Source organism: Dipodomys merriami, unplaced genomic scaffold (assembly GCF_024711535.1).
Source record: "Dipodomys merriami isolate MVZ:Mamm:240054 unplaced genomic scaffold, mDipMer1.0.p SCAF_4, whole genome shotgun sequence".
In the NCBI taxonomy this organism is placed as follows: Eukaryota; Metazoa; Chordata; class Mammalia; order Rodentia; family Heteromyidae; genus Dipodomys; species Dipodomys merriami.
In genome coordinates, this window is record NW_027205603.1 from 2,544,905 (window position 1) to 2,557,446 (window position 12,542).

General features: G+C 39.1%; 1 protein-coding gene across 1 annotated transcript in view; it reads left to right on the plus strand.

Annotated features, from left to right (window-relative positions):
- Positions 1 to 12,542, plus strand: part of Celf2 (CUGBP Elav-like family member 2) — a 778,786-nt gene that overhangs the window by 166,350 nt on the left and 599,894 nt on the right. The window contains exon 2 of the mRNA XM_069990343.1: positions 8,693 to 8,731. The gene's annotated coding sequence lies outside the window, so the exon portion shown is untranslated. The remainder of the gene's footprint in view (positions 1 to 8,692; positions 8,732 to 12,542) is intronic.

Below are 12,542 nucleotides of genomic sequence, written 5' to 3' on the forward strand. Positions count from 1 at the left end.
TGGGTTGGCCCACTGCTGCAATCTTGGCTTAGCTTCCAGGTGTCTTAGTTCTGACTTCCCTTCTCATCTATCCACTCTTGTTTCCAAATTTACTCAACCTGAGTGCTCCCATCTCATTCTTTCCATTCCATTGCCCCCAATCAATTGGCAGCCTAGGAACAACCACGAAGAGTGTGCCATTTGTCAACTCTCCTAGTCAAACTAGTTCAAGGCTGGAGGGCCCCAGAGCTGGCTCCGCCTCTCTCAAGAGGAAATAAATCGGGGAGAGAAGTGATTGGCCAGTGCCGGCAGCTCCGCCTATTAAAAAGAAAGAAAGAAAGATCTCAAACAGCTCTTACCCCTTTCTGACCCTTGGAAGAACTTGAAGAGGTGGAAGGGAGCCTCAGGTTAGAGATGGAATAGAGAGGCAAATTAAAAGAAAGGAAGACTTTGAAACCACAAACCGGAGTAGCTAAGATTAGAGGCAATGAGCCAATAACGTCTCGCTAAGTTTAGGTTAGTAATACTCAAGCAGGTAACTCTTTTGTTTTGATTATGCATTGAAAATCCGGACACTGTCTGCAGCCCTCTTTATATATTAGTGATTGAGCCTACCAGTTGGTGTTTTAAAAATCAAGCATTTGATTGGGGGGGGGGGGGGCGATGCAGAGTGCATTCGTGCATTTTAGTCCCTTCCCAAGAAATGAAAGCTTATGTATTAGTGATTGGTTAAATGACTGCAGGTAAGCACTCTCTGGTGTCAACATACAGAAATGGAGATGTTTTGAAGTCCCCCAACAGCCACAGGGATAGTTGGCAGGCTGGTCATAACTATAAATCGATATTGAAATGGGTCCTATAACTTAAATGGCTTGTAAACCTGAGTTATTGAATAGGTTCCCTAAATTGCAGGGAGCATTTTTGTTTTATTTTTATCTGCAGAAGCAATGTGATTCTTACTGATGGATCTTTTAAACCTTCTTCAGTGTGTGGGTTTATGCAAATTAGATTTTTCACAGGTGTGCCTCTGTGTTCACATGCATTAGCCCCAATCTGCTGGAACGCACAGTGGAATAAAAGCACAGCCCAGCATCGGAAGAAGGTCAGGTGGAGATGAAGTTGAGCCTCTCCCATCTCCAGGGCCATAACCCATGCCATTTACCAGCCAGGATTATTCTGAGCGGCTAAGAATGTCTGTATGTTTTAGCTTTATACCTTTAACATAATCCCAGTGGTTCTTTGTCCACCTCGCATGAACACCACCTTTTGTTAAAAAAAAAATTGTTATTATAAAGGTGATGTACAGTGAGGTTACAGTTGACATAGGCAGGTAAGGAAGACATTTCTCTTTACTCTCCCTGTTTATCTCTTCTGTCTCCACCCACAGGTTCATTTTTCAATCCAGTTGCTAGTAAGTACCACTGTTGCCTCTGTTCACCCTTTGTCCTTCCATTTCTGTGCCCTTCTTACCCTCCCACAGACAGGTAAGCAAACAAGAAAAAAAGAAAAGAAAACAAACAAACCCTCTAATTTCTAAGCATCACCTTTTGATTCAGTCAGCTGCTCAAAGCACTTACCCCCACTGTGGCACAGATTCACCCAAGCAGCCCAGACAAGCTTTTCATTTTCTCTACTGTTTAAAAGGATGAAATGGACAACTTGGAAGGGAGGGGCTGTGCCAGCTAGAAATTTCTACAGTTCCATGGATCACTTTCTCCATTAACTTTTTAAACACTTTCTATCACAGTATAATTGCCATACAGTCAAACATACACACTTACAATGTATGATTCAATATGTTTTATTATGGGTAATGGTCCATGAAGTTATGGCCACAATCAAGATATTACTCCTAGCACTCCTCCCACTCCTCCCTGCCCCCCTCAGCCTACACTCCCCAACCACATCCTCCAATTTATAGCACAGACCTGTGAAAGAGACCAGAGTCTCCTGCTAGAATAGTCCACTTCTGAGTTTGATTGCCTGCTTCTTCCAAATGCCAGCTGGCGTAGTCCTCTCCCTTCTCTAGAATGTGGAGACTTTGATTCCATGTCAAGCACTTTTGGCTGACTCTTGTGTGTATCAAGTTTCATCACAGCCAAGACACTCAATGTTGGGGTGAACCAACAATGATTTCTGATAACTAGGTTTTAGACGTTATTGTTCTCCTGGTTTTATGTGTTGTTTTTATTTTGGGTTTTTTTTATTGTGAAAATACCGTACAGAGGGGTTACAATTACATGGGCAAGGTAATGAGTACATTTCTTATCAAGCATTTTTGCCTCCTCCTTTGTTTCCCCTTCCCATCCCTTTTCATCTCTCCCCCCATCTCCCCCCTACCCCACGCCAAAGTTGTAAGATGTACAAGACATTATGTCGAAAAACAAACTTTGTTGTGTTTTTTTTTAAGTCTAGCTACTTGAACATGTATATTGGGTTCTAACTCAGAGTGTTTGAATTTGACCTCTACTGCAAATTATTTTTATATTTTACTCTCTTCTCATGTTGACAACAAGCAGATAAACAGTGGTTTGTTGGCAAAAGTGAATTTGAATCATAGGCCTCTTGTTGAAAGCAGTGTAGCTTTGGGTGGTTTACTTCTCTCCATTTCAGTTTTCCTCTCTTACAAAATACAAACTGAAAACAGCAGTCCAAAATACCTGGAGGGTTGGCTGTATACATCACACATATATGAGTTGGCAATTGATAAAGAGTAAAATCGGAATCAAATAAGTTCATCTACTAAAGTTGATCTGGGACAAGGAGGAGAGATATATTAGATGGTTGGAAAAACTGAGGTAGAGGATTACAAAGCTGGAGAACACCATGTGCCCTGGTTGGCTCCTACCAGATTGCTGTCAAAGTTAAATGGCATTTTTTCCCAAATATTGATGTCATATTCTTAAGAGGATGTCCAATAATGATCCAAATTTGCAATGATCCATGTCTCCCAGGGAGTAGAAGACCCCAACACACAAAGGAGAATAAAAAGCATGACATTGTCCAAGAGGAGTGGACTCATTGCCAGACTTGTGGAATTGTGACCCTTTTGTACAACTCCTTAACAATAACAATAAAGAAATGGATACTTTTTTTAAGCCTACAAATATATCATCTTTTTTCGTTCCCCAACTACAATCTACACACTGTCCAAGGGATTGTTTTCACCACGTCTTTTCGTGGCCATTTCATTTATATTTACAAGATAGTATTTTTTCTTCTCCCTCTGAATCCTAGAGGATTTACTCTGAACTGCCTGCTTACACATTACACTTTTTTTTTTTTTTTTTTTTTGCCGGTCATGGGGCCTGAACTCTGGGCCTGGGCACTGTCTCTCAGCTCTTCAGCTCAAGGCTAGCACTCTACCACTTTGAGCCACAGCACCACTTCTGGCTTTTTCTGCATATGTGGTGCTGAGGAATCAAACCCAGGGCCTCATGCCTGCAAGGCAAGCTCTCTACCACTGAGCCACCTTCCCAGCCTACATTACACATTTTTATGGAGGATGCATTCTACTCAGACAAAAACCGATACTTGAACCTACAATTCGTGACTATTCTATTTTGGTTTTGTGGGTTTTCCAGCCTGTTTACTCTTTGCTTTACAGTTTGGGGTGTTCCTAATGTGCTATCTTCAAACTTAGATTTATTTCTTCCCCCTCAATCAGGTCTCACTAACTAATAAGTCCATAAGCCCATCAGAGACATCTTAGTACGTTCCTGCAGGGATTTTTTTCATCTCTAGCATATCTTTTTGTTCTGTCAGAATTTTTTCATAACAATGCGCACTCATCCTTTTAATCATAACTGTTCTCTATCTAATACTTCCAACTTACCACATCAGATTCTGATGCGTGCTCTCTTCAAACTGTGCTTTTGTCTTTCAGTTTGCCTTGTGATTTTTTTTCTTGATGGTTAAACATGATGCACTAAGAAGAACTACTATTGATAGGCCTAAAGGAAATGTGGGTGAGAAGGGAGTAAGGCTGGGGAAGTATTCTATAGCCCTGTGATTAAATCGCAACCCATCTCTGAGCATGTGCTCTTAGACTCTAAATTTCCTAATTGATTTTTTTTCATTTTTTTCTCCTCTGTACTTCTATGAGACCAAATAGATAGTCTCAGCTAGAATTCAATAATATCCTCCCTTCAAAAAAGAAGGCTAAATCTGGCTGGAATTGCATATTTCCCTTCTTTCTTGGTCAGGCAGGTTCTGATAGAACCCAGCCTGTGAGGTTCTGGTTCATTAGTCTCTCCTGAGGGCTGAGTGCTAACAAATCAAAAATCACAGTGTTCTGGGCAGATTGCAAAATAATTCCTCTTTTTTTTAACCACTTCTCCTCAGGAGAAGTATTGGAGGGTTTTTTCCTCTCCATGGTATACTGTGAGAACCTGATTATGTTCTTAGCAGGGTAAATTCACACAAATGCAAGGGACCTCCTCTTGGAGTTTATACTTCTCAGACTTGTCCACACTGAGTCTTTAACCCTTCATCCATTTCTACTCCAGTTTTCCTACTCTAGTGCTGCTTTCCATGGACATTTCTATTATCATGTATCCTGATTCTCTAAGTCTGCCTACGATGTCTCTCATGTGAGGGGCAACAGCTTTGCTCTATGACCTCACTTGTGTATCTAAGTATTGTTAAATTGTTGGAGTGGCAGCTTTCAAGCTCCTCACCTAAAGAGGTGGAAACAAGACATGGTCTTCTCCTTTTTGTATCTAGACACACCGATTTTAATTTGGGGGCAATTAATCGAACCTGTCTCTGTAATCAGTCATTATGCTAAGAGCTGGATAAATTCAATATTTAACCTTTCATTGCTTCCATGTATTAACAAGATAAAGCCCTTTCATACAGTCCAAAAGTGAAGAAGACCATCCCCCCCCCCAGCTGCTCATGGTTTGTTTCATTTGACTTTTATAAGGCAATGATGCCCAGAGTAATATATGGCTTAGGATAAGAATCTGCCAAGATAATTTTCTGTAGGCATTACAGTGTATAATTACATAAGGTGAATAAAATACTTCAGAGAGTCATCATTTACACTCTCAGCATTACACAGAAACATAGTAAGTACCATTTACACCCTGGTCAAATGAGTCTAATGGATTGTGGACAGGGTTATTGGCAGCCCTTTTTCCCTGAGTCATAAAATATGTGGTGGCTGAAAAGCCCAGACATAACCACACACAAATTGTACAGTGAGCATAGAAACCAGCTGACCCCATTTGGAAGCCTAAAAGCAGGTTGGACTGTCCAGGTTTGGCTTAATGGGCGGAGAGAAAGGTTGAAAGGATGTCAGTATCAGTATCAGTTGGGCACTTGTGGAGAATGCATATCCTCAGGACCCCCGCATGGGCCACCAAAGCAAGACCTCTGGATTAAGATCTGGGAATCAGAGATTTGACAAGTATCATTGGCTGATCATTGTAACCCTCTCCATGTGCAGCCAATCACTCCCTGAAACATCAGGGAGGGCCACTCACTAGTGTGTCTCTCCAACCATGCTCTCTGCTGGCATCACTTGTATATATGGCTGTCTCAGGCTTTGGGGAAATTCTATCTGCTATCTGCTAAGCAATGAAACAAGCTACCACAGGGTCAATTTGATTGAGTTGTTCAGTTGGTTAGAACAAACCACTAATCAATGAGAGTGGCCTGATTATTTAGGGCCATATGAACAATGGGATCAGATGAAGCCTGGTAATGTAGTTGCCAGGAATTGACTTGTGACCATCTATCTTGGTGACTTTTAGAAGAGAGTCACCTGAAAAAAATGCGACCTAGTAAGTTACTGTGCTCAGTGTATACATCTCTCTGTGTCTGAGAAGCTCAATAATGCAAAATTTGTAGCAAATCTGCCTCTTTGATATGCTTTGACTATGCTATTGAGTTACTAGCCATCGACATCTTTTTTTCCTTTATTGCTCATGGTATTATTTCATGTGGATCTTAACAGCTAGCAAAAAATCTGTCCAACTTGTATTGATTTTTAGGGTTTTTATTAAAAGCAAATCTAAAATAATATCTAAATATACATTTTATCTACTACCTGAGAAGTTAAATGAGTATTTAAAATTATTTGTACCTTACCTATCACCAAGTTACAGCATCTCTATTTTCAAGTGATAGCTAGATTTGTGAGGTGCTGAGGATTAGCAAGTGCTGAAGAACTATAATGTGACTGTAACAAATCATGCTCTATTTTTAAGTGTTCTTCCTTACATGGGAGATGATATGTGATCTTTCTTGGGATAGCATTGTATATGTATTTAAGCATGCTATTGCAGCAGAAGATCAGGGGCTGGGCTTGGAATACATCTCTGTAGCTGAAGAAGCCTGATTGATAGGTCTGACTCCTCCTTGTGAGCAATCAGTTAAAAGCACCCAGTGTTCTCAGAACTTCAGGGGCCACTAGACAGAGAACCACTATTCCTGTCCTGTCTACGAAGGAAGTCACAGATCTCTATTATGATCATATGTATGTGTCTCAATAGAAAAAGTGTAATTTAAGATCATTTGATCTCATCTATGCACATCGGGGTTATATTGCTTCTACTAAGCCACAACATGGTAAACAACATATTCTAAGATAAAGTGTAAGCAGTGGGCTTGAAGAAAGAAAAACCAATATTCCCTCTCATGTTGAAAACTGTGGTTATGATCCTTGAACAACTAAAGCAGGCGACACCATAAGAAGTTTGGTTCGTTCCTTAAGCAGATTGTTGCAAACAGCTAAAGGGATACTTGTTTATAAAATACAGTAACACATCCATACAACTTATTGTCCAGAATTTCTATTGAGATCATTTACAAAACATGACTGACTCAGACGGGAGCCCGGCTCAAGTGGTTAAGCACCAACCTGGCAAGCACAGCCTTTGAGCTCAAACCACACTAGACAGACAGAGACGGAAATAAAAACAGAGACAGAAATAGAGGAAAGAGGGAAGGGATGGAGGGAGAGAAGGAGGGAAGGAAGGAAGGAAGGAGGGAGGGAGGGAGGGAGGAAGGGAGGGAGGGAGGGAGGGAAGGAAGGAAGGAAGGAAGGAAGGAAGGAAGGAAGGAAGGATGGAAGGAAAGAAGGAAAGAAGGAAAGAAGGAAGGAGGGGGAAGGAAGGAAGGAAGGAGGGAGGGAGGGAAGGAAGGAAGGAAGGAGTGAAGGAAGGAGGGAAGGAAAGAAGGAAGGGGAGGGAAGGAGAGAGGGAGGGAGGAAAAGAGGGAGGGAGGGAGGAGAACAAAGAGAGGGAAGAAGAAAGGAAGGGAGGGAGGAAGGGAGGGAGGGAGGAAAGAAGGGAGAGGAAGAAACAATAACTAATCACACCTGACCTTCTGCACACTTGACCTTGCCTCTAGTCCTACAGAAGTGGAGTTGGTACTTCATAGTCCCAGGTCCCCATCATAAATTACACTCTAAGCACAGACTCTATGGTATAATCCAAGATTCCCTTGAAAACAATGACTCTCATACAAAATGGGACATTTCAGGGGCTTGGAAATTATTTCCTATGAACTGGCCCATAGGCCGGACCTCTCTTTGGGCACGGTTACTTGTTTATTGTACATAAGTTCATATATATATATATTTTTTCATCAAAAATATAGGTTGATTATATCTATTTTTGAAATGAATATAATGCTAAAATATTCTCTGTATACTTCATACAATTATGTAAACTTAAAAAGTTCAAATTACTATTATGTATGGAACATATTGTTTTGCTTCTCTCTAGAGTTATGTTCAAGATATCCTTATAAATATTAAGAATAGACTCAAAGTCTTATAAGACCAAAAGTGAATTTGATATAACAATGTATTTACATGTCATCTATCAATCAATTGGTACATATTCAGTTTTACATATGGTTTTTTCGAGAGTTATTTTATTTACCTCACTATGTTAATGTTCTAGTAGTATACATATTAAATATTAAAGATGATCTCGAGATCTTATGAAAAAATGAATTTGATAAGCATCTACAGTATAGTAATAAAGTCAGACTGCATCTTCTGTCATTGGTAGATAAGAACTCCATTCCTGTAGAGTAACATTTCATAGCCTCCTGTGAGTATCTTAGAAAGATTCCAGAACAATATGTATTTTTAGTTTAGTGATCTGAAAATCTAGTAGTTATCTATCTTATTAATTGTCCTCGAGATTTAGGATTTTGTCACCTTTCCATTTCATCCTCTTAACAAAGATGAAATGAATTATAGCCAAGGCCAAGAGTCAGGCTAAGTAGATTCTCCTAATATTTCTGACATTAAGTCCCTAGACAGAATTTCTGTGACAGAATAGAGGACATTTATTATCTTCCTTGACTCGAAAAAAAATTGAACAAAATTAAGACAGCTTATATGGTATCAACATCCCCAAGGTAATATAGATTGAACTCTTCTTTGCACAGATATGGTAGGAATCAGAAATTATTATTAATTCAGCAACATCCTTGTACTCTGATGAAGACTAAGGGAAGACTTCTAAATTTCACTTCTGTGTTCACATTATGTCAATGAGGAGAGAGCAATTTTGCGAGCACAAATGACACAAAATTAATCTCATGTGCTTAATTGTCATACATAGTTTCACTCCTAATTTTTCCTTTAAAAAGTCACTTTTTAAAAAATGTGCTTTGTATAGAATGTCTTTCTCAAGTTAAAGGCCTGTGCTTCACCAATTCTAATTTTGTTGTTGTTGTTTATATTTAGATCCATAGCCGTTCAGAAAGGAGATCTCCAGGCAATCAGGTAAGAGCTGGCTTCTTGTGCAGACTTGAAATGAACTTCTCACCTGTGATAGAGGTCCTAGTGGTGGTTTATTGGTATACTTGGAGTATTCTGTAATTTGGCTTTTACACTTCTCAGACCTAAATGTTTTAGTTGCATCTTTTTGGAGTTTTCTCCTTTGCATCCTGTTTGTTGTGGAGTCTAATGACTTGTGCCTTTGGATCTCATTTGAGTAAAAGACTCTCTGTGGTTGGATATTGTCATTCCTGTATGACAATTTGACCTTACATTCTTGTATATTTACTGGTTATGTTTTTTTGGCAAGGTATTTTATTTCCTCAAGTCATTAGCTTTGTTGGAAATATTTTAAATAGTTTTATTGGAATAATATTTATGAAATTAATTCTGTTAATATTTATGAAATTAATACTGTTGAGGATGGAACCTGTCCATTATACATCAATTTCATCACTCCTGTACTGTCAAAATGGCCACAGAGTCGCATTCTATCAGTTCCTGTCATTCAGTGAGGTTCTATGCAAAGAGATCATCTGTGTTTTCTTTTCCTTTTTGACTTCAGATATTAATAATAGTATCCAAGTTAAAATGAATAATTATTTCTCTTCCTTAAATAATCTAACAGTGTTTTCTCTACTGTATTATTTCAATAACTACATAAGGTAGAGACTTAAGGTTTGGCCCATCTTTCAAGTCAGCTGATACCCAGAAATTAGCCAAGTATTTTCAAGCTGTTCTTACAAAAAGACTATTCACATGTCCTTTTTCTCCTTCTCTTAGACTTTTAAATATCATTGCAATTGAATATCTGAGGACTGCAAACACTGGAGCATTGTTGCTGATAAATGATTCTTGTTAATAGCAATTCCATTCACTGGAGCTTTCAAATTCATTTTGGTTTTGTTGATTTGTCATTGTTGTGTTTTTCATTTGTTTTTTAGTAGATTCCATTGTCCTGTTTCTTTTCAATGTTTTAATCCAATTACCAGCCCTTTAAACAAGAATTTGCCACATCTCTAGCCAGTGCATTGAGCTCTGAGTGGAAGTGATTTCTGATTACAGACAGGCTAATTTTCAAGGGACTACAGGAAACAACACTCAGTGAACTGAAGAAAAGAAAAATGGAAACTACCTTGTTAGATGGCATTTGATGGCACAGATGGGAAAGAAAAAAATGTTATTTAATCCTCAAATACATATGTATTTTCTGGACAGTGATCATTGATCTGAGTCAGATGTAATTGGCTTGGAATAAGAGGAAATATGTTTTACATTATATTGGTCAAGAGTGTTCATTACCATTAGGATTAGAGCCTGTTCTTGAAAGGGTGACCAAAAGCAAGTTAGACTCTTTAAATCCCTAGAGTTTTGTTAAAAGTCTCAAAGCCAAAGTCATTAAACATGAGCATCTCCAAGGTCTCTGCATTTTCTATTTCTCATTTTGTTGGTTTTGATCTGTCTCCTGCTGTACACCTTTCTAGAATGTCAACTTTTATAGACCCTTAGTCTCTGCAAAAATAAAATTCCAGACACTTCCTGCACCATGAAGTAGAATGAAAACATGCCTTAGGAATTTCCCACGTTACCACCTTCACATACTTCCTGGGACTCATGCCTCAAGGTGAAGGGATAAAAGTAAAGATGGTGAAGAATCATTGTTTTGTTTTTTTTAAATAGAAGATAAAGGTTGAGCAAACATTCTAAGGAGCATTCAGATTTTTCATAGATACTCTGAAATCATGGGGTTACTCCACAGATGGGTGAAGATTAAGGTGGAAACTGACCATGATTATCTAATCAGACTCTGAACAAAGTGAGTTTCAAACCAAGCTACTCCTATTTCATGTTCTGCAGTCTCTCCTATACATGTGTGAGGGGTATGTGGTTCGGGAAGCCATTTCTAATAGTAGAAAGGTCAGTAAAACCAAGTTTTAAAGATCAAAAATAGCTGATTCTTCATCAAATGAAGTACTTTCCCATCCCAAGAGTAGGACATTCTGTTTTGAAGCTCCCAAGTCTAACAGCCATGTTGTATAGGTTTCCCATCTTAAGGAAAACCATCAGACATAGATTATTCACAGTCCTGTGAGCTATTTCATTGAGCCTCTAATTACTGTGAGTTAAGATTTCTCACATAGCAATACATTGTCACAGCAAAACCAACAAAGACAGAAGGCTTAGCGCACATGACTACGAGAGGCCAAAATTTCAATTTCGTAGGGTTAATGAAGAGCTTTAAAGAATTGTCAGGACAAGTTAAATGCAGTGGTAGAAAAGCAAGCAAACACTTCTCCTGCTCAATACATAGTGTAGTGTTGTGAAGCCTGTAAGAAGAAGAAACCCAGAAGGTTATAGATCAGCTCAGGTTTTGGCCCTCCCTTCTACTTCTCAGAGACCAAAAACACCTTGACCAACCTCTGCCTTCTGGTGGTTTTATGCAGTGTAGTCTAACTGTACTTCATAATTCAGCTCCACACATTTCTCTCAGTTCTTTTGACAAATGTTAAATCATAAAATTTCTGTAGTATTTAAGAGACATTTAACTGCCAAATGATGAATGAAATGTATGATTTAAACAGTGAAATCTAGTTTAATGCCATTTTATCATTTCATTTCATTATATACTATAAATTTTGGAGCCCTAACTTAGAATGACAATGGCAATCACATACACTGTATCTGTAGATTCCCTTCTATCCATATGTATTTTAGACAGACTGTAAAGTCCATACGCAACCAATTCGCTGCTTTGGTTTCCAAGCTTGTAGATTATGTGGCAGAAGCCAAATGCTAAATATTCAAAAAACGGTCATTTGAATCTCTATTTGAACCTGACAAGAACTTCTTGTGGGAAAACTCCTTGAGTTCATGAGAGTCTACTCCCTAAATAAAACAAGAGCTTGTATGAGTTAGAGATAGAGAATAACAAGATAGAGAAAAATAAGGCTGTTTAGCAGATTTCATGAAGGCCTGCATGCATAGCTCATGTCTGCAATCCTAGTCACAAGACTGAGTGCTAGAGGATTGCTGCTTGAAGTCTGACAGGGCAGAAAAGTCTGTGAGACTTTTTTTCTCCAGTTAAAAGTTAATTTCCACTCGGGCACTGGAGGCCTATAATCCTAGCTACTCAGGAGGCTGAGATCTGAGGATCATGGTTCAAAGCCAGCCCAGGCAGGAAAGCCCATGAGACTCTTATCTCCAATAAACCACTCAGAAAACTGGAAGTGGCACTGTGGCTAAAGTGGTAGAGTGGTCACCTTGAGCTGAAGAGCTGAGGGACAGCACCCAGGCCCAGAGTTCAAGCCCCACAACTGACCAAAACAAAAAAAGTTAATTTCCAATTCATATTCAATTAATATTCTAACCTCCAATTAATTGACCAGCAGAATGCCATACTGGAGATATGGTTCAAGTGGTAAAACACCAGCAGTGAGCCAAAAAGTCAAACAAGCAAAAGACCCTGAGTTCAAGCTCTGGTACGGCAAAGCAATAAATTAAAGAGGTTCTTAGTAGATGAAAAAGGAGATTTAAATGACAAATAATCCGGGCTGCTTTTCTATGCCGATCAAGTCCATAGAATAATGGTTTCAGAGTTGTCTTCTTGTACATGAAGCAGTCCCTTCAGAATGGTGATAGTGGACAGGGCCTGCGTGGCCCTCTGTGGGTCTTCACACCCCAGCCATCACAGCTGCCTAGGCAGACAGCAGCTAAGTGTTCGGCCGTATGATATGATGAAGAATTTCAGTCATAAATCAACAGCATGATGGCAATACTGTGAGAAGGGCATTCCACTGTTAGCCAATCACACTAGATT